The sequence below is a fragment of the Bombina bombina genome, chromosome 1 (genome assembly GCF_027579735.1).
Source record: "Bombina bombina isolate aBomBom1 chromosome 1, aBomBom1.pri, whole genome shotgun sequence".
Classification (NCBI taxonomy): Eukaryota; Metazoa; Chordata; class Amphibia; order Anura; family Bombinatoridae; genus Bombina; species Bombina bombina.
The window spans coordinates 782,553,223-782,577,648 of NC_069499.1; positions in this window are offsets into that span (position 1 = coordinate 782,553,223).

The following is a 24,426-nucleotide window of genomic DNA, read 5'->3' on the forward strand; positions in this document are numbered from 1 at the left end:
CTTATTCCCCTCTGGAGGACCACTTGTGCCCGGCTGGGTGAAGACGGCTCAAGGTAGGGTGATCTTCAAGGGGTTAGTGTTAGGTTTTATTAAGGGGGGATTGGGTGGGTTTTAGAGTAGGGTTGGGTGTGTGGGTGGTGGGTTTTAATGTTGGGGGGGTATTGTATTGTTTTTTACAGGTAAAAGAGTTGATTACTTTGGGGCAATGCCCTGCAAAAAGCCCTTTTAAGGGCTATTTGTAATTTAGTATAGGGTAGGGATTTTTATTATTTTGTGGGGCTTTTTTATTTTATTAGGGGGATTAGATTAGGTGTAATTTGTTTAAAATTCTCATAATTATTTTTTTATTTTTTGTAATTTAGTGTTTGTTTTTTTTTGTACTTTAGTTAATTTTATTTAATTGTAATTAGTTTTATTTAATTGTAGTTATTTTATTTATTTATTTTAATGATAGTGTAGTGTTAGGTGTAATTGTAACTTAGGTTAGGATTTATTTTACAGGTACTTTTGTCTTTATTTTAGCTAGGTAGTTATTAAATAGTTAATAACTATTTTATAACTATTGTACCTAGTTAAAATAAATACAAAGTTGCCTGTAAAATAAATATAAACCCTAAGCTAGCTACAATGTAACTATTAGTTATACTGTAGTTAGTTTAGGGTTTATTTTACAGGTAAGTATTTAGTTTTAAATAGGAATAATTTAGTTAATTGTAGTAATTGTATTTAGATTATGTTAAATTATACTTAAGTTAGGGGGGTGTTATGGTTAGGGTTAGAATTAGGTTTAGGGGTTAATATGTTTATTATAGTGGCGGCGGTGTAGGGGGGACAGATTAGGGGTTAATAAATATAATGTAGGTGGTGATGGGCTCCGGGAGAGTGGCAGTTTAGGGGTTAAACAATTTATTTAGTTGCGGCGGGGTCCAGGATCGGCAGTATAGGGGTTAATAACTTTATGTAGGTGGCGGCGGTATATGGGGCGGCAGATTAGGGGTTAATAGGTATAATGTAGGTGGTGGCGGGGTCTGGGAGCGGCGGCTTAGGGGTTTATACATGTATTAGAGTTGCGGCAGGGTCCGGGAGCGGCGATTTAGGGGTTAATAACTTTATTTAGTTGCGTGGGGCTCCGGGATCGGCAGTTTAGGGGGTAAATAGTTTAGTTTAGTGTGGGTGCTTAGTGACAGTATAGCAAGAAAGCTGGGAAAAAGCCGAAAAGCTGCGAGATCGATGACTGTTATTTAACAACAGTCCACTGCTCATTGCACCGTACTTGGTGCACGGCTTTTTGACAGCTTTCTTGATAAATTTTGGCCACTGCGGCGGTGATGTTAGGCGATCTTAGGCGACCGTATTGGTGCCTGTCAAATGCTAGAAAGTCGACGGCTTGATAAATAGAGGCCATAATTTTGAAATGTGTTAGAAAATAAGCTACTACTCATTTGAAATTCAGTGTAAATGCTATTGTATTGTATTGTTATCTTGCATTTGTTGATTATGCAAATCTACTGTGTTTACTGATCCTTTAATAGGATTTAAGCAGCTCTCATTCCTATTGGCTGATTCAAATCCCATGAAAAAAAATCATTTTTTCGAGTGCGGGACTGACGTTGCATTACAGGCTAAAAAGCATGCGGTACAGCGATACCGACAAGACTCGTAATGGCTGTGTTGCTGTTTTAACCCTGATATTACCATTTTTTCAGCATTAAAACACGAACGCAAAACTTGTAATCTAGGTGATTGTTTGTAATAATCACATCATTACTATAAGAGCACTTAGTGCAATTGTCTCTTTTCAAAATAACATACTACTCCAGGTTAATATAAACTAGTTCAAAGGTTCCTTGATTTCAATAAATATGTCCTTGCTGTATGAAATTATTACACAAATATTCCTTATTGCTGCTTCTTATGGTAACCAAAAGAGCAGCTTTTATAAGTAATTGCCCAACCTGTATATTGCTGAATAAAGTGTAATCTGAGCAGAGTTTATCTGATGACAGATTATGAGTGGATATTTATGCTCCACTCGTAATACCAGGTCGGGGTAGCAATAAACAGCCACTTGTAATGGCTGGTTAGTTATTAGTGCAATAATTTAGCGCTCCACTTGTAATTTAGCTCAAAATGTTTACATTGCAGTGATGTGATAGAAGATCAACATAAGAAGTGTTGAAGATGACATTTAACCTAAGGGAAAATTATTAATAGTGGGCTTATACATTCTCCTCAGTATGAATGCTGAATTCTGTTATAAGTGTCCAACCAATGATAATATCCTTTTTAGGTGTACTGATTTTTTAACTTTCATGATTTAGATAGGTCATGCAATTTTAAACAACTTTACAATTTACCTTTATCATCATGTTTGCTTTATTTTCTTGGTATTCTTTGTTTAAAGCTAAATCTAAGAAGGCTCATCTGATCATTTTTAAGTCCTTGAAAGTTGCCTCTTATCTCAGTGCATTTTGATTGTTTTCTAAAGACACTTCTAGAACATCTGTGTCTTATAGATCAGGGTTCTTAAAACTTTTTTTTTTACAAGACCTAGTAGCATAATACCATATACCTTTACTATTCTTTTTTATGCTTGGTCTGAAAATTTCTGAAGTAATATACAGCAAGATAGCTGCACTTTTTGGCAAAGTGACTAAAATGAGTGCATACGTTATACCTGATTGTAGTCAAGCTTGAAAATGTTATAAAAGGTAATAAAACACACACACTCTCATACAACACACACCACACTCACTGTCCTACAACACACACACCATGCACACTCTCCATCAACACACACAAGTCGCAACCCAGTAAACATGGTGTTGGACCCAGTAACGGGTCCCGACCCATAGCTTGAAAGACTCTGATATAGATAGCATTGTGCTCATTTCCATTGGGTTATTTTATGGTGTCAGCACTGATTGGCTAAAATGCAATTCTGTCAAAAGAACTGAGATAAAGGAGCAGCCTGCAGAGGCTTAGATACAAGGTAATCACTGAGGTAACAGTTTTTTAATATAAAAGTGTTGGTTATGCAAAACTGGGGGATAGGTAATAAAGGGGTTATCTATCTTTTTAAACAAAAACATTTTTGGTGTAGTGTCCCTTTAAAAAAAAAGATGTTAGTCTCACAGTAAAATTTCTTGAGCAGTTCAGTGATTTTCATACAAAATGGTGAAAAAAAGTCTACCAAGGGAACAGACAGGATAAAAAAAACATTCAATTCAAGAATCTCTTCAATTTTAACAAATTCCCTTAAGAAACTTCCACAACTACATCATTTAAATGAAAAAGGCTTTGCAATCCCAGTGAAATACTGCAGCAGTTTTTGCCTACAGTTTTCTGATTTCTAACATAAAAAAGAAAGGTATATTGACAGCTCCATATTTCATTATTTGTTTATAACTATATGACAATAACTGTCCTATACAAAAAAAGGCATTAAGTTAAGGATTAGGAGAATGATGACTATAAATATAAGCGAAAACAAAAATGCCACAGGGGATCAACTAATGTATTCAATGATATTCTTTAAAATTATTTGCATTCTCCCAGGAATACTTTATTTCTAGCTAGATATTAGTTTAAAGGTACAGCGGAGGTCTAGATTTTCCCCCTTGACCTGATGTGGCACACATTTGAAGAAAAAGAAAATAGCTTATGATGCAAATTTTCTTCAATAAAGCCTCTTAGGGAGTAATTAAAGGGACATATATTAAGGGAAAAAAATAAAGAACAGCCTTATAAATTATATTATGTATGAAGTAAATGATAAAGTAGTTTACTATGAATTACAATATAGTTATGGGTTAAAGGGGATTTGAAACAGTCTATATTCATTTGTATTACTTATATTGATCATGATGTTGCATTGCATATCCTAATAATGTTGCAAATCAATTTACTATTTAGGGAATAGGTGTTTCACTAAGACTTTAAAGAATATACATTTGACGTGGAGAATTGTGTTACTTCAATCAATGTAAATATTTGCATAGGAAATTAGTACATCTAGGCAAGTAGCCCCGCTTGCTTTTCCCAAGCGGGGATACTTGCCTAGATGTACTAATTTCCTATGCAAATATTTACATTGATTTAATTTTGAGACATGGAGGATTTTAATTTCATTTTTTTATCTCCCCCCACAATTTTAATGAATTTATATATATATATATATATATATATGCTGTTTCTGTCAGCATGAAAATGAGGCTCCCATGTAAGCCTATGGAAGTGTGCTTTCATGAGTGCTTTTTCGTCCAGGCAATGCAAACATAAGGTCCCATTCGCATTGCGCCGTACTTGTAATATTTTGTGCTCCCTCATAATCTAGCCTATAGTGTGAGTTGAAAAAACATTTGTAGAAGATGGAGGAAGTAAATACTGTGCAGTCCTCAAATACGTGAAGTAACTTAAAGAGATATAAAAGTCCAAATTAAATTTTTATGATTCCAATAGGGCATGCCATTTTAAGAGACTTTAAAGTTTACTTCTATCATTAAATTTGCTTTGTTCTCTTGGTATACTTTTTTGAAAGTCAGTAATTCACCAGTGTAAGATAGCAGAACACTAGTAGCAGAACACTAGTGGGCCAAATACAAATGTGTGTAGCTAGTAATCATCATCTAGATCCCAGTAGTGCCTTCTGGCTTCTGAGAATATTTACATAGTCTTTTAAACAAAGGATACCAAGACATTAAAGTAAATTTGACATTAGAAATAAATTTAGAAGTGTCTTAACATTACAAGGTCTATCTGAATCATGTGAGTTTAATTTTGACTTTCATATCCCTTTTTATGTTTCTTCCAGTATTTGATAACTGCACAGTATTTAATTCCTCCATCTTCTACAAATTTCTCTTCAACTCACACAAAATGTCACGCAAAAAGTCCCTCAGAAATCCATACAGATATGGTTGATACATTAAGAGACTCTGATCCATCTTACCTTACAGTCAAAAAGTGGAGTCAGAAGTCATGTGAAGATACCCCTTTCTTTGGTTGCCCAACAACAAATCCCTCTGATGAAACTGGTGAAAATTACTGTTATTCCACAGGGGTGTCATATTGCACAATACAGTACATTTTAGCAGTTGTTTTGGACATTACAAAATTATTAGCACAATTGGTACCCCTAATACTGACTGCAGACCAGAAGAGTTATGAATGGTGAGTTCACAAGAAGTTCTGACCAGAATTCACAAGAATCCTGATTATTTATTTAGGTCATTTGTTGAGATGTTGATACACCATACATGTAGTTGAAGTCCTATAGATTTCATACCTTCTGAAATTCCTTTTCCAAACAAAAACTGGCAAAGTTGTTGTTTAACGTGCTTAGTTGCTGCCCCTTAAAAATGTTTGCAGTAACAGTGTTTCTTCTAATGTGCTTTCACCGCTCCTGTGTTTCTGCCTTGGCTTTAGTCTGATGGATAACAGCTTAATTCTTTGTTGCTCCAGTGTTAACAATTATATTTTGTTATTAAAGTTATGTTATTCATCATTTCCTCCTGCTTTATTATCGAAAATTCAATCAGCTAGAATTTTTACACTTGGGAGGAGTACGTTTTTTTGAGTAATAATAAAAAAAATGATGGTGGCTGTTCACGTGTGGCTGTACAGTAAAGAACAAACATTTTTTTTTTATGTTTTGGAAGAGATCAAAATGTTGCAACATTGTTTGCAGAAGTTAATTGAGACAGCGGTCTGTTGATAACTTTATCTATGGCGCTAATACTTCAATTTATCATTTGTTCAACACAAAAACAGATATGATATCAATCACAATGCATTTCATCTCTACTTTTACTTAGTTCCACCCTTTTCTACACTCTAAAATGGTATTATAATTGATAATTTTATAAGAATCTTTTAGCGTTGCAACACCATTTTACGGTAATGTTTTTTGTACTATAAATCCTAATATAGTTAATTACTACATGTTAGAGAGTATTATGTTGTATTTATCTTGATTTAACCCCTTCACCCAATAAGACGTATATATATGTCTTGCAATACTTTGCCTATGATACTGCAAGACGTATATATACGGATTTGCTTCAGGAAGCTCAAGCACTCTAGGTTGTTAAGTTACAGCTGAGAGCTGGAGTTCCTAAAACTTCAGGCATCTGCTGCATATGGAGCCGGAGCACGATTGGTGCTCCGGCTCCATATGAGGGCAAATTCCTGATCGTTACAGATGGTGACACTGTGTGTGTCACCATCTGTAACGATCGTTGCTAGTGCTGGTGGGAGGTGTGGGTGGGTAGCCCAGCAGGGGAGATAGGAGTGAGAGAGAGGGAGTGGGAGGGCCCTATGCTATGGCAAAAAAATAAATAAAGGGACAGAGAGGGATGGGACAGCTACACTACAGAAAAATGGAATGGGGATAATGTGGGGGGCCCTAACTAAGGATCAAGGAAGGGATGGAGGAGTAGATAGCAGTTTATAGGTACTGGCAGACAGCTGCCAGTACCTAAGATGGCAGTTAATAGGCAGAGGGGGGAGGGTTAGACAGCTGTTTGGGGGGGTTCAGGGAGGTTGGGGAGTAAAGGGGGATTCTACACTGCAGAAAATATAACAAATATATATATATTAAAATTTATAATAACATTTCCATACTGGCAGACGGTCTGCCAGTACCTAAGATAAGGGTGATCAGTGGGGTGGTGGGGGAGGGAAGAGAGCTGTTTATGAGGGATCAGGGGTGGGAAGTGTCAGGTGGGAGGCTAATATCTGCACTAAAGCTAAAATTAACCTTTTAAACTACCTAATAAACCCCTTCACTGACAGGAATATTAGAAATGTGGTCCACAGCTGCAATAAGCGGCCTTCTAATTACCAAAAAGCATGTCTGCTATTTCTGAACAAAAGGGATACCAGAGAAACTTTTAAAAACAGTTGTGCCGGGGGGCGGATCTAGCCAACAAAGAGATCAGACGTGTTTTACTGAGGCTCCCTCTTATAATCTTAATTTAGTTATTTATATTGAGATGTATCTGCTCACAAAGGGATACTATTCTTATATATCCTTGTGGACAAGTGTCCTCCCTAACATCCATAAAGAAGACACGTTTAGACACGTCTGTAGACCCGTTTTCATGTTATTAAGCTCCAGTATGAAGAGGCCTGATGGCAGGAAATGGCACCTATATCTCTAGGACTCTACCTAGCACTCCTCCGGAGCGGAGACAATGACAGGAAAGCTCTTATCCCTCTTTCCGCATAATAGATCACAGTGAGCTGTTATACTGAGGGCCACTTTACCGTCTGGGGACTTTGAACCCTCTATCCGCCTAACAACTGATATTTGAGCTGTAACCAAGTTTACACAGAACACAAATGAATTGGGCACATATCTAACGTGACAACTCCTACAGAGCAAAAAACTTCTGAGACATCACTTCCCTATGGAGGAGCTACATATAATGGTAAGATCCCTCCTACTGGACCTAGAGACCAAAATGGACTATCAGTTTGCAGATCTTAACTTGCTTTGTAAAGGCGGCACTTCACCTCTGAATGACCTACAGATGACATACCCACTACCTCCTCATCCGATGCCAGTGTACTATCCAGGAGTGAGATCTGGTATAAAAAGCAACAAGGGTTCCTGGGTGCCCCATCATTTGACATAGCTGAGCATGACCCGCAACTGCACCAGTCCACGACAGCCAAATTCTTCATAACTAAGTTCTCTGTGGACGCCGGGATTAATGCGGCTGGCCTCCCTGGCTCAAGCAGAGTTCCGAGATCCCTAATCGGCTTGCTAGATTAAAGTACACAACATCCTGGAATTATCTCCACTACCCCTAGAATCGGCAGTCAGTGCACGGGAGGACCCGGGAAGCATAGAGATGGGGCGCACAGGAGACAAATTCCATCTTCTTGGAGGCCAGCTATGGGGCTTGTTAGACAACAGCTAGACGCCCTGCTGAAAAAGCAAAAGATTAAAGATGTGCCTCTGCCCTTTGCAGTCACAGATACAGACTGGTTGTTGGTAGCAGCGGGAGCTATGCTTTTACAATTACCACCACATAAGCTAGGCATAGGTTAACCATCTGATCAACCATGGGGATATGCTGAATGTATAACTTTGAGACTCGTAGCATTATTCCCCCTGAAGCTCATGTTGCATACTATGATAGTGACTGTTGTCCTCACAGAGAAATAACCACCTGTCTTACCCAGAGTGCGCAATTATACCACCTACAAGGACTCTACCTCAATAAAGTGTAGTTTTTTTGCAAATTAGGCTAACAATCATAAAAAAGACCTGCAACTTCATCTAAAAATGTGCAACGTAATTATGATATTCAAAAGTCATATACAGGGAGTGCAGAATTATTAGGCAAGTTGTATTTTTGAGGATTAATTTTATTATTGAACAACAACCATGTTCTCAATGAACCCAAAAAACTAATTAATATCAAAGCTGAATAGTTTTGGAAGTAGTTTTTAGTTTGTTTTTAGTTATAGCTATTTTAGGGGGATATCTGTGTGTGCAGGTGACTATTACTGTGCATAATTATTAGGCAACTTAACAAAAAACAAATATATACCCATTTCAATTATTTATTTTTACCAGTGAAACCAATATAACATCTCAACATTCACAAATATACATTTCTGACATTCAAAAACAAAACAAAAACAAATCAGTGACCAATATAGCCACCTTTCTTTGCAAGGACACTCAAAAGCCTGCCATCCATGGATTCTGTCAGTGTTTTGATCTGTTCACCATCAACATTGCGTGCAGCAGCAACCACAGCCTCCTAGACACTGTTCAGAGAGGTGTACTGTTTTCCCTCCTTGTAAATCTCACATTTGATGATGGACCACAGGTTCTCAATGGGGTTCAGATCAGGTGAACAAGGAGGCCATGTCATTAGATTTTCTTCTTTTATACCCTTTCATGCTAGCCACGCTGTGGAGTACTTGGACGCGTGTGATGGAGCATTGTCCTGCATGAAAATCATGTTTTTCTTGAAGGATGCAGACTTCTTCCTGTACCACTGCTTGAAGAAGGTGTCTTCCAGAAACTGACAGTAGGACTGGGAGTTGAGCTTGACTCCATCCTCAACCCGAAAAGGCCCCACAAGCTCATCTTTGATGATACCAGCCCAAACCAGTACTCCAGCTCCACCTTGCTGGCGTCTGAGTCGGACTGGAGCTCTCTGCCCTTTACCAATCCAGCCACGGGCCCATCCATCTGGCCCATCAAGACTCACTCTCATTTCATCAGTCCATAAAACCCAGTCTTGACGTTTCAGCTTGTGTGTCTTGTTCAGTGGTGGTCGTCTTTCATCCTTTCTTACCTTGGCCATGTCTCTGAGTATTGCACACCTTGTGCTTTTGGGCAGTCCAGTGATGTTGCAGCTCTGAAATATGGCCAAACTGGTGGCAAGTGGCATCTTGGCAGCTGCACGCTTGACTTTTCTCAGTTCATGGGCAGTTATTTTGCGCCTTGGTTTTTCCACACGCTTCTTGCGACCCTGTTGACTATTTTGAATGAAACGCTTGATTGTTTGATGATCACGCTTCAGAAGCTTTGCAATTTTAAGAGTGCTGCATCCCTCTGCAAGATATCTCACTATTTTTGACTTTTCTGAGCCTGTCAAGTCCTTCTTTTGACCCATTTTGCCAAAGGAAAGGAAGTTGCCTAATAATTATGCACACCTGATATAGGGTGTTGATGTCATTAGACCACACCCCTTCTCATTACAGAGATGCACATCACCTAATATGCTTAATTGGTAGTAGGCTTTTGAGCCTATATAGCTTGGAGTAAGACAACATGCATAAAGAGGATGATGTGGTCAAAATACTAATTTGCCTAATAATTCTGCACTCCCTGTATAAACCCATGCGCAGCCGCCATTTTCTTCAGTGTGTTTGGATGGTTCGTTGAGCTACAGCACACAACAGTGAAGTTGATAATTAGTTAGAGTAGAGAGAGAGGCGCAAACAGAGGAGTTAGTTAGGTTGCATTGTTGGTTTGGTAAGCTTGTACACTTACACATCTTTTTACATATTGCACACATTTTGCATACATACATATACAAAATACATAACACTTTTTTTTTCTAACATCTCACACATTTTATTTCAATTTTACAGTGTGATAGGTTGAGTGTTTGGTTGTGATTGTGTGTGATTGAACTGGGAGTGAGTGTGAGTGTGTGAGTGTGTGTAGTGTGAGGATGGTAGGGAGAGGTAGGGCGGAGGGGAAGAGGGGACAGGAGTGGCAGGGAGAGGAGTATTGTAGCGGACAGGAGGAGCAGCAGGGTCCCCATCAGAGAGTAAGTGGAGTGGGGAGAGGGAGAGCTAGAAGGGTTAATGGGAGGGGAGATGCCCAAGAGTCCCAGAGATCAGGCACATCAAGGAGAGGGACAGAGGGTGCACATGGGGACAGAAGAGGGGAGGAGGGAGAGGATAGGGAGGAACCCACACCAGGGACATCGCAGGGAGGAAGCCAGGTGTCCACAGAGGATGAGAAGATGAGATGTCCTAATTTCTCATTCTCTGAGAATGTTGCCCTAGTCCAGGCCATTATGGACAATCACAATGTCCTCTTTGGCCAGGAGAAGGGCAAAGGTGTTGCCAGAAGGTGGAAAACAGCATGGTTGGCGGTAGAGGATGCCATCAACAGTGTGGCCCCGCAGCGGAGGACTGTTGAGGGCCTTAAAAAAAGATGGAATGACTGTAAGAGGCGGGTGAAAGAGAAGATGGGGCAGGAAGCCATGCACCAGAGGGGAACAGGCGGCGGTCCACCCTTGGAAGCAGAATACAACACCTGGCAGGAGATGATACGAAGGTCCTTGAGTATCACAGCAGTCCGTGGACTTCCAGGGACTCATGACTCAGTCGTTGCAACCACAGCACCTTATGCTGGTGAGTAACATCCCACAAACCAGTATGATATGTATTTGAGATATAACATCCTTTAATGTCAAACATTCATGTACACAATGAGGAGCATGGTATTTGGCCTACTAACAAAAACATCTACAATTATATTTGACATTAATGCTACTTAACACAATGCAATTCATGATATGAGGTGGAATAGTGCAATACTAACATGTCTCATGGTAACACAGGCCACAAGCCACATGTAGAGTTTTCAGTAAATGGACACTATAGCCATCACAATACTTTTAGCTCAGAAAGCAGGTTCTGTGCCTACATCAGGCTAAAGTAAATTGTGTGACCATAGTGTCACTTAAAGAACACATTTTCTCCATCATTGACATGTACACATAACTATTGTATGAAACATATACCTGTATACTGTGCAGATTAAAATCTCTCATATCACAAATCACATTGTGAACATGAATGTTATAGAGTTTGACATGAGAATGAGTATAGGCCATAGCATGTATCAATGTACATTGTATGCCCACATGGACATATATATGACTGTACTAATCCCTCTCATCATTTGACTCCTCCACAGAACCTCCTGTCACCAGGCTGCAAACAGGCATGCCGCCACCACCACCACCAGTCACAGGCATGCAGCCACCACCACCATCACAAGTCACAGGCATGCAGCCACCACCACCAGTTTTCAGGCAACAACTTGAACATTATGCTCCCAGGTATGAACAGGGTTGGATGGTGTCAGTAGAGGACCCGGAAGTGATGCCACCACCATTGGCATATGACCCCTGGCCAGAGGAATACTCTTCTTCTGACTTTGAGGGGGAGCCAAGTCAGCCACAAAGGGTACATGTCTTTACCCCCCCCCCCCAACACAAAATCAGGGCAGTCATGGATTATATACACAAGGTATGCCCCAAGAAGTGCAAACTGGACAGGCTGAGTGGTCCCACACTGCTCATCAATGGGACTACCAATCCACCCTGAGAGTTCCAACATCCTCTTCCCTTGGGAGCGCTCCACCATCCTCTTCCCTTGGGAGAGCTCCAGCATCCTCTTCCCTTGGGAGAGCTCCAGCATCCTCTTCCCTTGGGAGAGCTCCAACATCTGCAGATGAGCATATAGCTGGAATTACTGAAGCACCATCAGATGCAGCTGAGGATGTCCCACCATCAGATGCAGCTGAGGATGTCGCACCATCAGATGCAGCTGAGGATGTTGCACCAGCAGGTGCAGCTGAGGATGTCCCACCAGCACCAGCAGAATAAGCTGGACCTGCACATCAAGCACATAGAAGCCCTGCTGCTGAAGAGCCTGTGGATGTTTTGTATTCTCCCCTGGGTGTGGAATACATTTCACTACAGAGGAGGCTCATAACAAGCTGCAAGAGCATTCAAAGAGGCCAACAGAGGTTTCACAGGAGCCAAGAGAGGTTACTCAAGTGTAGCATAGAGCTGCAGAGGGACATTGCAGCATCATTAAATGGAATTGTACAAAACCAGTCGTAGATGATGAGAATCCAGTCTGATATGCAGATGCAGATGGACAATAGATGGCGGGAACAAAATCAACTCTTGGGTGTGTTGGTTGAGCACTTTACACACCAGCAGGACACTGCCTCCAGACTACCATCTGTGGCCAGTACACCAGCAGAAATAGAACAATCCTCTAAAACCAGGAGAACAAGGAAATCCACTGCAGTCACCTCAGCTCCCTCATACAAGAAGCCAAAAAAATAAATAAATATTCTTATAGTTCACCATAAATCTTGTCCTCTTTTATTTACCATATAATTGCCATCCACATCCATGTGAGGTGTGTTTTAGTACAGTAATATTGTTAAAACATATTATAAGACCTGTGTGGAAATGGCCCAAAAAAGGTAATATTATCATGTTTATGACATATTCATGTTCTATAAACCACATCACATAGTTGTGTATGAAGGGTACATATAGTAATATTCACTTATAAGATGTAAATCAAGGTTTCTCACATCCAATATAAATTGACACATGGGTATATCTAAATAATAATGTATTTACAGAAGGTGTGAACATAAGGTATAAACATACATTTTGATTCTTATTAATGATAGTCAATAAATCATAGTGACCTAAACATAAATTAAACAAATGTGAAATTTACAGTAATTAGGGTGTTTAAGGGAAGGGGGTGGGATATAGTAGTTTCACTTACATGCAGTGGAAATCCGCAGTATGTAATTCTGCAAGACATGATATATACACATGAAATGGTTGGTGAGGTACAGTCAAACATCATAATTCATGTGAATGTTACGTTTTACTGTACTAATGAACAAGTAACTTACAGGTGAAGTATTCGTGGATCACAAAGTCCCTCACTTCATTCCCCCTCAGTGTCCCCCTGTCCACATCCTCAGGTACAGGAACCAGCTGCTGTTCTTCTGGTTCCATGTCTCCCAATATACGTGTGTCCACACAGCAATGTTGTGTAGAATAGAACATGCATTGAAAATGGAACACACTTTGTTGGAGTTATACTGTAAAGCTCCACCTGTCAAATCCAGACACCTGAATCTGGTTTTGAGCAGGCCAAAGCTCCTTTCGATGACATTTCTGGTCCGTATGTGGGCCTCCTGGTACCCGAGTTGTGGCTCTGTAAGGGGGTGCACCAAGGGGGTTAACAGCCATGGTCGGCAGCCGTTCCCTGCGTCACCTGTCATGTAACATATGTATTCTGATTACTATAGGTTCATCATGTGCTTAAAGGGACATAACATAGATTTAATTTAAAAGATATTTTTTTCAAAAAAATTAAATTGGTGCATTGTAAGCTATCTACTTTTATACGAATCCAAACAAAGTTAAAGGGACACTGAACCCAATTTTTTTCTTTTGTGATTCAGATAGAGCATTCCATTTTAAAGGGACAGTCTAGGCCAAAATAAACTTTCATGATTCAGATAGAGCATTCCATTTTAAAGGGAGAGTCTAGGCCAAAATAAACTTTAATGATTCAGATAAAGCATGTCATTTTAAACAATTTTCCAATTTACTTTTATCACCAACTTTGCTTTGTTCTCTTGGTATTCTTAGTTGCAAGCTTAACTTAGGAGGTTCATATGATAATTTCTTAGACCTTGAAGGCCACCTCTTTTCAGAATGCATTTTAACAGTTTTTCACCACTAGAGGGTGTTGGTTCACGTAATTCATATAGATAACACTTTGCTTGTGCACGTGAAGTTATCTGGGAACAGGCACTGATTGGCTAAACTGCAAGTCTGTCAAAAGAACTGAAATAAAGGGGCAGTCTGCAGAGGCTTAGATACAAGATAATCACAGAGGTTAAAAGTATAGTATTATAACTGTGTTGGTTATGCAAAACTGGGGAATGGGTAATAAAGGGATTGTCTATCTTTTAAAACAATTAAAATTCTGGTGTAGACTGTCCCTTTAAGAAAATGTCCTTTAAATGAAAAACTATTTATAGTATACTGTCCCTTTAAACTGACATGAAACACACATTTCTTCTTTCATGAGATAAAAAGAACATGCAATTTTATTCAACTTTATAATTTACTTCTATTATGTAATTTTCTCCATTCTCTTGATATCAAGTGCTGACAAGCATATTAGATATGCTCATTAGCTGCTGATTGGTGGCTGCACATAGATGCCTCATATGATTGGCTCATCTATGTGCATTGCTATTTCTTAAACAAAGGATATCTAAAGAATAAATCAAATGAGATAATAGAAGTAAATTGTAATGTTGTTTAACATGGTATTCTCTATCTGAAACATGAGATAATTATTTTGTGTTTAGTGTCCCTTTAGTAGAAATATACAGACAGAATGAAGGTACTCACCAAGCAGCCATCCTCCCGAGAGTGTGCCAGATTCGAAAAGCTGGAATAAGGAGGTCTGGCGCAGGATGTAGGAATCATGTGCACTACCTGGAAAGCCTGCATACACATGTATGAATTTCAGATTGGTATCGCAGACCATCTGGCAATTCAAGGAGTAAAACCCTTTCCTGTTAATATAGAGGATTGGCTCATCATGTGGGCCCACGATATGCACATGTCTGCAATAAATTGCCCCCATGACATTGGGAATACCCCCCAGTCGATAGAAGCCTTTTTTAAGACGGTTCCATTCCTGGGGGGTACAGGGGAAATTAATGTATCGCTGTGTCTGGTTATCTAGAGCAGTCAAAACCTCCCCTAGAATCCTGGAGAAGGTGGACTGTGCTAGGCCGGTTGATTGGAATGAGCCGGATGCCAGGAAGTGTACAACACATAACAGCTTCTGCATACCAGTCAGAGCTCGGTTCCTATTCGCTTGAGGGTCAATATCATCCTTCAAGACCTCATATAGATCAATGAGGCTTGCAGAAGTCAAGCGATACTTTTCCCTGACCTCCACTTCTCTCATCCCAAACCCAAACAGGGTGACCCTAACCCTGTGTATCCTTGGTGCCCTTGCTCTTCCCCTCTGCTGATGCCGACGTCTTATAGGCCCTGCTGGCCTATGACCAGCTGCAGCAACAACAGCAGCAGGGGCAGCACCAGGAACAGGGACAACAGCAGGAGGAGCAGGGTGTCATGTATATCCATTTAAATCCTGTATCTGAACCCTATAACAGTCTCCTCCCCAACCTCTCTTTGCTTAGTATTGTCTTCTGATACCTGGATCACATTAACTACTGGACCTGGAAAACAACTACTGCTGCAGCATTAAGCTCTCTCTGCCCTAGCAGTCTGAAGTAAGAGCTTCTGTTAAGGTAATCTTTACCTCTCCTTTCACAGGCATATTCCTGGATACCCTGCTGGAATTGTAAGTCTTACCTTCCTTACTGGCACCTCCTCCAGCTCTCCAGCACTTCCTAACTCAGTCTGCAAGCTGTTACACAGAAACGGATTTCACAGCACCTCTCTCTGTCTCTCATCACACTGTAGCTGCCAAACGGACTGCAACTCCTGGGGTGAGATTACTTTAAACTTGTTCTCTAAAACTGTGCACATTTGCCTTGAACGACTTGATTTATATATTGCCTGCATTCTCTAGACATTCCTGTAATTAATCCTGAACTTGCTGCATCTGTTTATAAATTGACTGCACCATTGTTTCTGATATCCATATTAACTGGAATACAAATAATCTGCAATATTGAGTGTGATTGATTTATTTTATCCTGTCTGTTGATAACTTTGCTACACTGGGGGTGTTTGTTATACCTTGCTATTTGGAGTAGTTACAGCTCAAAGCACCAATATTTAAAGAGACAGTTTGCAATCTCTGCAACACATTGCTGCTATTCCCTTTTGGGCCCTCAGTCTATGAGCAGAACAGGGATTATTTTATTAATCCCGCTATTTTGTGAGACTGAGTGGAACTTGAACCTAATTCCCAATTCTTAATAGAGTCCTGGTATTACACAGGGGCAGCAGCATCAGGAGCAGGGACGGCTACAGCACCATGACCAGGGACCTCAGCAGCAGGTACATCCTCCACAACAGGGGCTTATAGGGCTTCCAACACCCCTTGTGCCCCACTATGCTGTCTGTGTATTTGTTGCAGAAAATGCAGGGGAAACATGGTGGCTAATGAGGGTGTGCATTGCCAGGTGTTTTAAGGCTGTAGGTGAGAGGTTGTGCTGTTTGTGATTGGTTTGACACACTTTCAGGGGCAGGAATTAAGAATGCTTAGAAGAGGTTTAACTGTTTGAGGTTTGCTGCTGATATGTATGTGATTGCAAAAAGATACAATATACAGTGCTAGATGGAAAATAACACTTAAATGTAACAACAAGAACTAATACTCTCCTTTTAGATAAGACCGCAGCCTTCTTACAGTCTCTCCTCTGTGACTGTTTTTTACAAGTGGAAAAATGGCAAATAGATGGCGCTGGTCTGTACAGTGATGTTTCTCTATATGGTGAAGAGAAAAAGGGCTTGAGGATCCAATTAATATACGTGCAGTATACTCACTCCATAAGTAGTGGGAGTTCAGCTGCAATGTAATGTGTCTCCAGAGTGATGTAGTTCCCCAGAATAGTTTCAGAAACTCTCAAGAACCTGTTAATAGGTCTGCAAGCAAATGAAGACTCAAAATGACCAAAGGTGTCCAGTAAATCAAGAAAAAACAAAATAGTAACTTACTCCATAAATAGGAGAATCCGGCTTGTCTCAGCAAAGAAGAATATCAACAGTCTTCCAACTTTGATAAAAAAAGATATTTATTTAAGCTCAACGCGTTTCAACTTTTAGCAAGTCTTTCTCAAGAGCAATATAAAATCAATAAAAGCAAGTAGCTGTTACACAGCTATTTGCTTTTATTGCTTTTATTGCTTTTATTGATTTTATATTGCTCTTGAGAAAGACTTGCTAAAAGTTGAAACGCGTTGAGCTTAAATAAATATCTTTTTTTATCAAAGTTGGAAGACTGTTGATATTCTTCTTTGCTGAGACAAGCCGGATTCTCCTATTTATGGAGTAAGTTACTATTTTGTTTTTTCTTGATTTACTGGACACCTTTGGTCATTTTGAGTCTTCATTTGCTTGCAGACCTATTAACAGGTTCTTGAGAGTTTCTGAAACTATTCTGGGGAACTACATCACTCTGGAGACACATTACATCGCAGCTGAACTCCCACTACTTATGGAGTGAGTATACTGCACGTATATTAATTGGATCCTACACACACCTCAAGCCCTTTTTCTCTTCACCATATAGAGAAACATGACTGTACAGACCAGCACCATCTATTTGCCATGTATGTGATTGCGCATGCGTTTGTTAGGCCTTCAGGGAGTTAAGTTGGTTTTTAGTCAGTGCAAGGGTTGCTGCACCTGCAATTTGTGGCGAAATGAGAATGGAGTAGATTTTCTGAATTCTGCGCGCGTAAGTCCTTATGATGTAAATTGGATACCAAACTGCGCGTGTTTTCTATGTCAGTCCATGGGAAAAAAAACTACGGCTGAAGGGTGAAATATACGAGCGTAACTTCTATGTTACGCCATATATAGGATACCAAACCAGCGCAAAATTTGGCGTCGCCGGCTTTTGTGGGCGACGCTGCATATCAGATCGGGCCTCTGTTTGTCATACAGTAACTAAGTTTGTCTGCTGCTCCTTAATATGTTTCTCATAGAGCTGAAATTTATATCCTTCCAAAAATTATTATTGCACTAAATATAGCTCCACACACTTTGATGATAGCCCCATTGCTTGCTTAGCTAAATCATTTTGATTAATAAAGGAAATTACAGAGTATGTCATGATCTATATTATTCGTTTGATACCAATGTATAACCTGGTCCTGTGTTATTGTTACTTTTGGATGAATCTTGTTTGTAACTTTGTCTCACAACTTCAATAAAAATTGTATTTTACAATTTAAAACAAAAAAAAAAACAAAACAGTTGTGCCATGATTGCATAAGCAGTATGTAAATTATTTCTTTGAGAAACCCAAAGTTTGTGAAGAAAAGTAAAACATTTTTTAATTTTATTGCTTTTGGTGGTAAAATAGTGGCATGAAATATACCAAAATGGGCCTAGATCACTTGGTTTCAAACCTGTCCTCAGGCCTTTATAACAGGCCACATTTTGTGGATATCTGAAATAGAGCACAGGTAAAATAATCAGCTGATTAGTAAACATGGTTATTTTACCTGCTTTCATCTAAGGTCATCCAGAAAACCTGGACTGTTGGGCAGGCCTGAGGACAGGTTTGAAAAAATATTTTAAAAATATATATATAGTTTTTACAGGTAAATAAAAATAATGGCTCTATTTCTTTTTAAATGGAGTGATAGCAAAAATGCAAAACATTCTCTGGTATTTTGGGCAAGTTTTTGTCTGAAAGTCCCGGTAGTGAAGGAGTTAAAGATTGTAATTGAAGGGGGGCGGAGCCTGGCCAGGAGCGTGATGGCCACGGTTGTTTAGAGCTCCGTGCATGCCAAGTACTAAAACCACAATATAACCTAGTGGGGACCTACATCCCCCGGATCATACGTTATCTGAGAAGGAAGAGTGTTTCCTATGGATCATTTAAATATAAGTGAGCCGCATTAATTAGTTGTGGGAACCTCCTCTACACCAGACCTGCGCCAGTAGGCCTCAGAGAAGGGGCAGCATACGGCTCACATGGCATGGCAGCTAAGACGGGTGAAATTCAACATCCGAATAGAGGTAATTACCTTCTACAGCAGAAATAGTCTGCAATACTAGTCCCCCTTTTTGTTGCCAGTAAATGAAGGAGTGCTAGACACAGGAATAACAGGCCTATAGTACACAGACCTCAATATGTGACGCACATGGTATAAAACATTTAAATAAAAAAGAAAAAAAAGAAAGAGACATCTGGACCTGCATAAAGAGCGATTTTACCCCACTTAACAGGCAGGGATAATGCCTCCAAGGATATAATGTATAATTAGAAGAAAGTCACTTTTATATTAGGGAGTCCTGGTAAATAGTGAAGCTTTATATGCTTCTTAATAGAAAACATTTTTTTGAATCCCAGCCCAGGACTTTACCAACGGCTGCACATATCCTATTATCTCCTGAATACTCATAAAATAAGGACTTATTTACAGACACCTTCTTGTCTCAGTAAGGGGGAAAAAATATCACAATGGCAGCTAAAAAGTCTTCCAAAATGGAAAAACTTCCTAAATCACAATCTGCAATGCCCATTTCTGTTAGAAATTTCTTTGCGGCTCAAGAACATTAACAAAATCCTGCAGACGCCAATAAAGATCCACAAGCCTCTACTGTTTCCATCTCAATGTAATATGCCTCCCAGCTGAAAGAAGATATTGCAAAGCTACCAACAAAGGAGGTTTTTGAATCACTTAAGACTTTGATTACAACTGAGATGACAAAAATGAGAAAAGATATTACTGACATAGGCCACAGAGTGGAATATGTAGAAGAAATGCAGGATACAGTTAATACATTAATGGACAACATTACCACACAAGTTAATATACAAGATTCCATTTTAGAAGCCCTGCAAGATAGATTTGAAGACAACAGGGGGCGCCGCAATAATTTGAGAATAAGAGGGATTCCAGAAGTTATTCAAAATGCAGAACTGCATGATTACCTTCAAGATCTTTTTAAACACATTTAAACAGATCCTAATACAGAAAACCTTGGATTAGAAAGAGCTCATGGAGCATTGTGACCTCCCCCATCTTCTTCAGCACCTCCAAGGGATGTAATCCTGAAATTCCTTTGCTTCACAGATAAAGAAAAAATATGGCAGGCGGCAAGGAATATGGAAGATTTCATACTTGACTACCAGATACAGATGTTTCAGGACCTTAGTCCTATTACCATTCAGAAGAGGAAAGAAGTATGATTTATTACTTCAATACTACAAGAGAAAAACATCAGATACAGATGGGGCTTTCCTTTTTGCCTTCATGTGACACATAAAGGTTCCACATATACTTACAAGAATCCACAGGACCTAGATCTTCTAGCAAGAGGACTAAACATAGCAATTAAAGCTCTCACTGAAATTGAAGATACGTATATGGAGAAGACAGGCAATTAAACTACTGTTTTTTTTTGTTTTGTTTTTTTTTTGTTTTTTTTAAACAGTTTTATTGATTTAAAAAGAGATTGTACAGTACATCATCGAGGTTAATCTTATCGATGGAAAATGTAAGACATAAACATAGCATTGACATGTAAGATTGTCTCCATCCTGGAACCCGGATGATTGTTAAAGTCTCAATATCTGAAGCGTTGTACCGGGTGTTGATATATTATATGTACTAAAATGTTTATATTGGTGTTAATCTTGAAACAAAACGTAGTACAATCAAACAATAACAACGATTAAAACATTTGAAAAGACTAGAATAAAACAAAGTAAGACATGTAATAGAAACTAACTAAGATTAAAATAATAATGAAGATAAAATAATAAAATAGAATGAACTAATATATAGTAGAATAAAATAAATATATGAGATAAAATAAAAATAAAGTAAGATGAAATGAAATGAAATGCCCGTCAGCCACTTAAAGGGTCTCGTCATATAGAGGTGTCTTTATATAGGAGGTGTTTATGGTGTGCAGAAAAGTCAGTCCTCTCAATCCTCACTCTTTTAGGGGGATTTTCTGCTAATTTACTAGTAATACTGGTCTCGGGGCTAATTAGAAGGGTTCAAGTTACCTCTCACCCGCCGCCCTCCCAAATAAATGTTATATCTGCTAGCATGTGTGATTTCCTCCTTTTAGCATAACCATATCCCTCCATAATTAGGAGATCTGTGACTTTATCTGTCCAATTTCTTAGTGTCGGTGAATATGGGGTCTTCCAATGTAGTGCTATTAAAGCTTTAGCTCCTTTCAGACCTAGTTGGAGTAAAGTGAGTCTCAGCTTACACGGTAATCTCGGCAAGTCATTCAGTAGCGCGATTCTAGGTGTTAGAGAGATGTCACCCCCCAGAAGTGGCTTAAGATGATTTTCTACTGAACTCCAAAGAGTTTGGACATTTGGGCAATGCCACCACATGTGGAGGTAGGTACCCCTCGCTCCGCATCCTCTCCAGCACTTTCCTGAAGATCCAGTGTAGATAGATTGTAGTCTCACAGGAGTGAGGTACCAGCGTGATAGCACTTTGAAATTAAGTTCTAATGCATGGGGGGAGGTGGAGGCTTTCCTTGTGCGCATAAAAATGTAATGCCATTCTTCACTCTGTAAGTTTGTTTGCATGTCTATGTGCCATTGTTGTGTGTAAGAGGGAAGTTGTTGAGCCTGATCTCCCTGGATCATTTTTTTTGCCAATGACAGCGAGTGTTTCGCTGCTCCCTTGATGAGACAGTAACTTTCGAATGGGGTAGGTTCCCTCAAAAAATCGTGCCTGAGCGGAGATGTGTGGACAAAGTGTGCCAGCTGAGAGTATTTTAACCAGCCGGAATAACTGCCTCCTATTATCTCTGACAAATCCTCTCTCTTTTTAAGTTTCCCTTGTATGGTGAAATCTTTTAGTGGGGTGGTGTAACCGCAGCCTGTTATTCTCTTATAACCTTTATCTAGGCCTCCTATCAATTCTGCGTTTCTCGGGATTGGGAAAAGTGGAGAGCGAACCCCTGAGATATGTTTTCTCCGTTTGATGAGTGAATCCCACGATTCAAATGATCTGCAATGTATTGCAAGCTCTGTACATTTGGGCGGTCTGAGTTCTTTGGGGACCCAGCAAAGGGCACCCACCTCAGGGGTTTTGAGGATGTTTGAATCTATTGCTACCCATGCCTTAGTGTCTGCTGACCTGTGCCAGTCCGCCACTCTCTGCAAAGTCACTGCATCCAGGTAGTCTGTCAAACAAGGTAGACCCAGTCCTCCCCTGTCAAGTGTCCTATATAAGTTTTCCCTGCTCACCCTGGGCTTAATTTTCCCCCAAATGAACAGGTTAATAAGTTTTTGTAAGTGTGCTACGTACCACCTAGGAACTGGGATTGGGAGGGCCTGAAGTATGTACAAGAACCTGGGCAAGACCGTCATTTTAACGCATTGAGTTCTCCCCCACCATGTGATCGGTTTTGATGACCATGTATTGAAATCTATCTGCAGCTTACGTGATAGTGCCAGATAATTCTCGTCAAAAAGTTGTGTCATGATTGGGGAGATATAAATACCCAAATACTTTAAAGATTTTTCTTGGAGTTTTAACGGGCATATGTTACTAATGGATTGGAAAATGGAGGTGGGGAGTGATATATTTAGGATTTCTGATTTATGTTTGTTGACTAGGAAGTTAGAGAATTTACCAAAAGTGTCTATTTGTTTCAACACTTCCGGGACACTAGAGAGGGGGTCGGCTAATGAGAATAGGATGTCGTCTGCGTACACTGCGATTTTAAAGTTATGGGGTCCAATAGTGATTCCTTTTATCGTATCGTTCTGCCTAATGTGCGCAGCTAGGGCTTCCATGGTCAGAACAAATAGAATTGGGGAGAGGGGGCATCCCTGTCTCGTCCCATTGCCAATATTGAAGGGATCTGAAAGCATTCCATTCGCTTTAACGCTAGCTGTCGGATGGGAGTATAGACTAAATATACGTTGTATCATTTTGGGGCCGAATCCTTGGGAAAGTAATGTTTCTTTGAGGAAGGTCCAATTAATGCGGTCGAATGCCTTTTCGGCGTCAGTGCCTATGAGGACTGAAGGGATGTTATAATGCTTGGCATAGGAAGTAAGGGTGACTGCCCTGATGGTGTTGTCCCTGGCTTCCCTCCCAGGGACAAAGCCCACCTGATCCATGTGTATAAGGGAAAAAAGTATTCCATTAATTCGCGTAGCCAATATCTTGCCCAGGATCTTGACATCAGTATTCAGGAGGGAAATAGGCCTATAGCTCCCTGGGTCTGTGGGGTCTTTATTTGGTTTGGGAATGACTGAAATATGAGCCAGTAGCATGTCCTTTGAGAGAGTGGGGTTGTCATCCAGGGCGTTAAATAAGTGTAGTAAGTGTGGGGCCAGGATGCTCCGAAAAGATTTATAATATGCGTTGGTGAAACCATCAGGACCTGGGCTCTTCCCTGATGGTAAGTTGGAGATGGCCTTAACTACTTCTGCAAGTGATATAGGTGCCTCTAGGGCTTCCTTTTGTGTTTGGTCTAGGGCTGGGAGGTCTGCTGCTTTGATGTAGTCCCGCATATCTGCTAGATGTTCTGGTGTGTTTACGTGGTCTAAATTGTATAGATTGGAGTAAAAGTTGCCAAAGTGGTCATCGATTTGTTTACTATCATATATGTGCCGGTTGTCTGTTGTCACCAGCTTATCTACTTGGGATCTAGCGTTCTGGGCCCTCAGGAGTTTTGCCAACAAAGGGCCTGACCAGTTTCCCTCATAAGCATATAGCTTCCTGATGTTTAGTGCCTTCCTTTGTGCTTCTTTCATTAAAATACTATTTATATTTTGCCTGGCTTCGGTTAATAGTGTGTATGTCTCTGTGTCTGAGGGCCTGTTTTTGTGTTGGAGCTCCAGGGTCCCAAGTTGTTTTGTCAAAGAGTGAATTCTCTCATTATATATTCTCCTCCTATAAGCCGAGTGTTTAATACATTCCCCCCTTAGAACTGCCTTATGAGCTTCCCACACAAGCCTAGGTTCTACCCCCTGCGTGGCATTTATTTGGAAATATTCTGTTAGTGACTTAGCGAGAGTCTCATTTATTGATGGGTCGAGAAGGAGGGAATTATCCAATCTCCACAAATAAGGGGTAATCGGGTGGTTCGGCCAATTTAGGTTAATACTTATCTGTGAGTGGTCCGACCATGCGGTCGATTGGATGTCGGAGTCTGTTGCTAGAGCTACGTGGTTTCTATCTATAAATATATAGTCTATTCTTGTGTAGACTGCCCAAGGGTGAGAGTAAAAGGTATAGTTTCTTTGGGAGCTATGTTGTATGCGCCATACATCCACTAGACCCAGCTGTGTCAGGCAGTCATAAGTCGCGTTTGGGGGTCGGGCATGGGAGAATGGCTTCCCCGAAGAGGCATCCAAAGTGGGGTCTAAGAT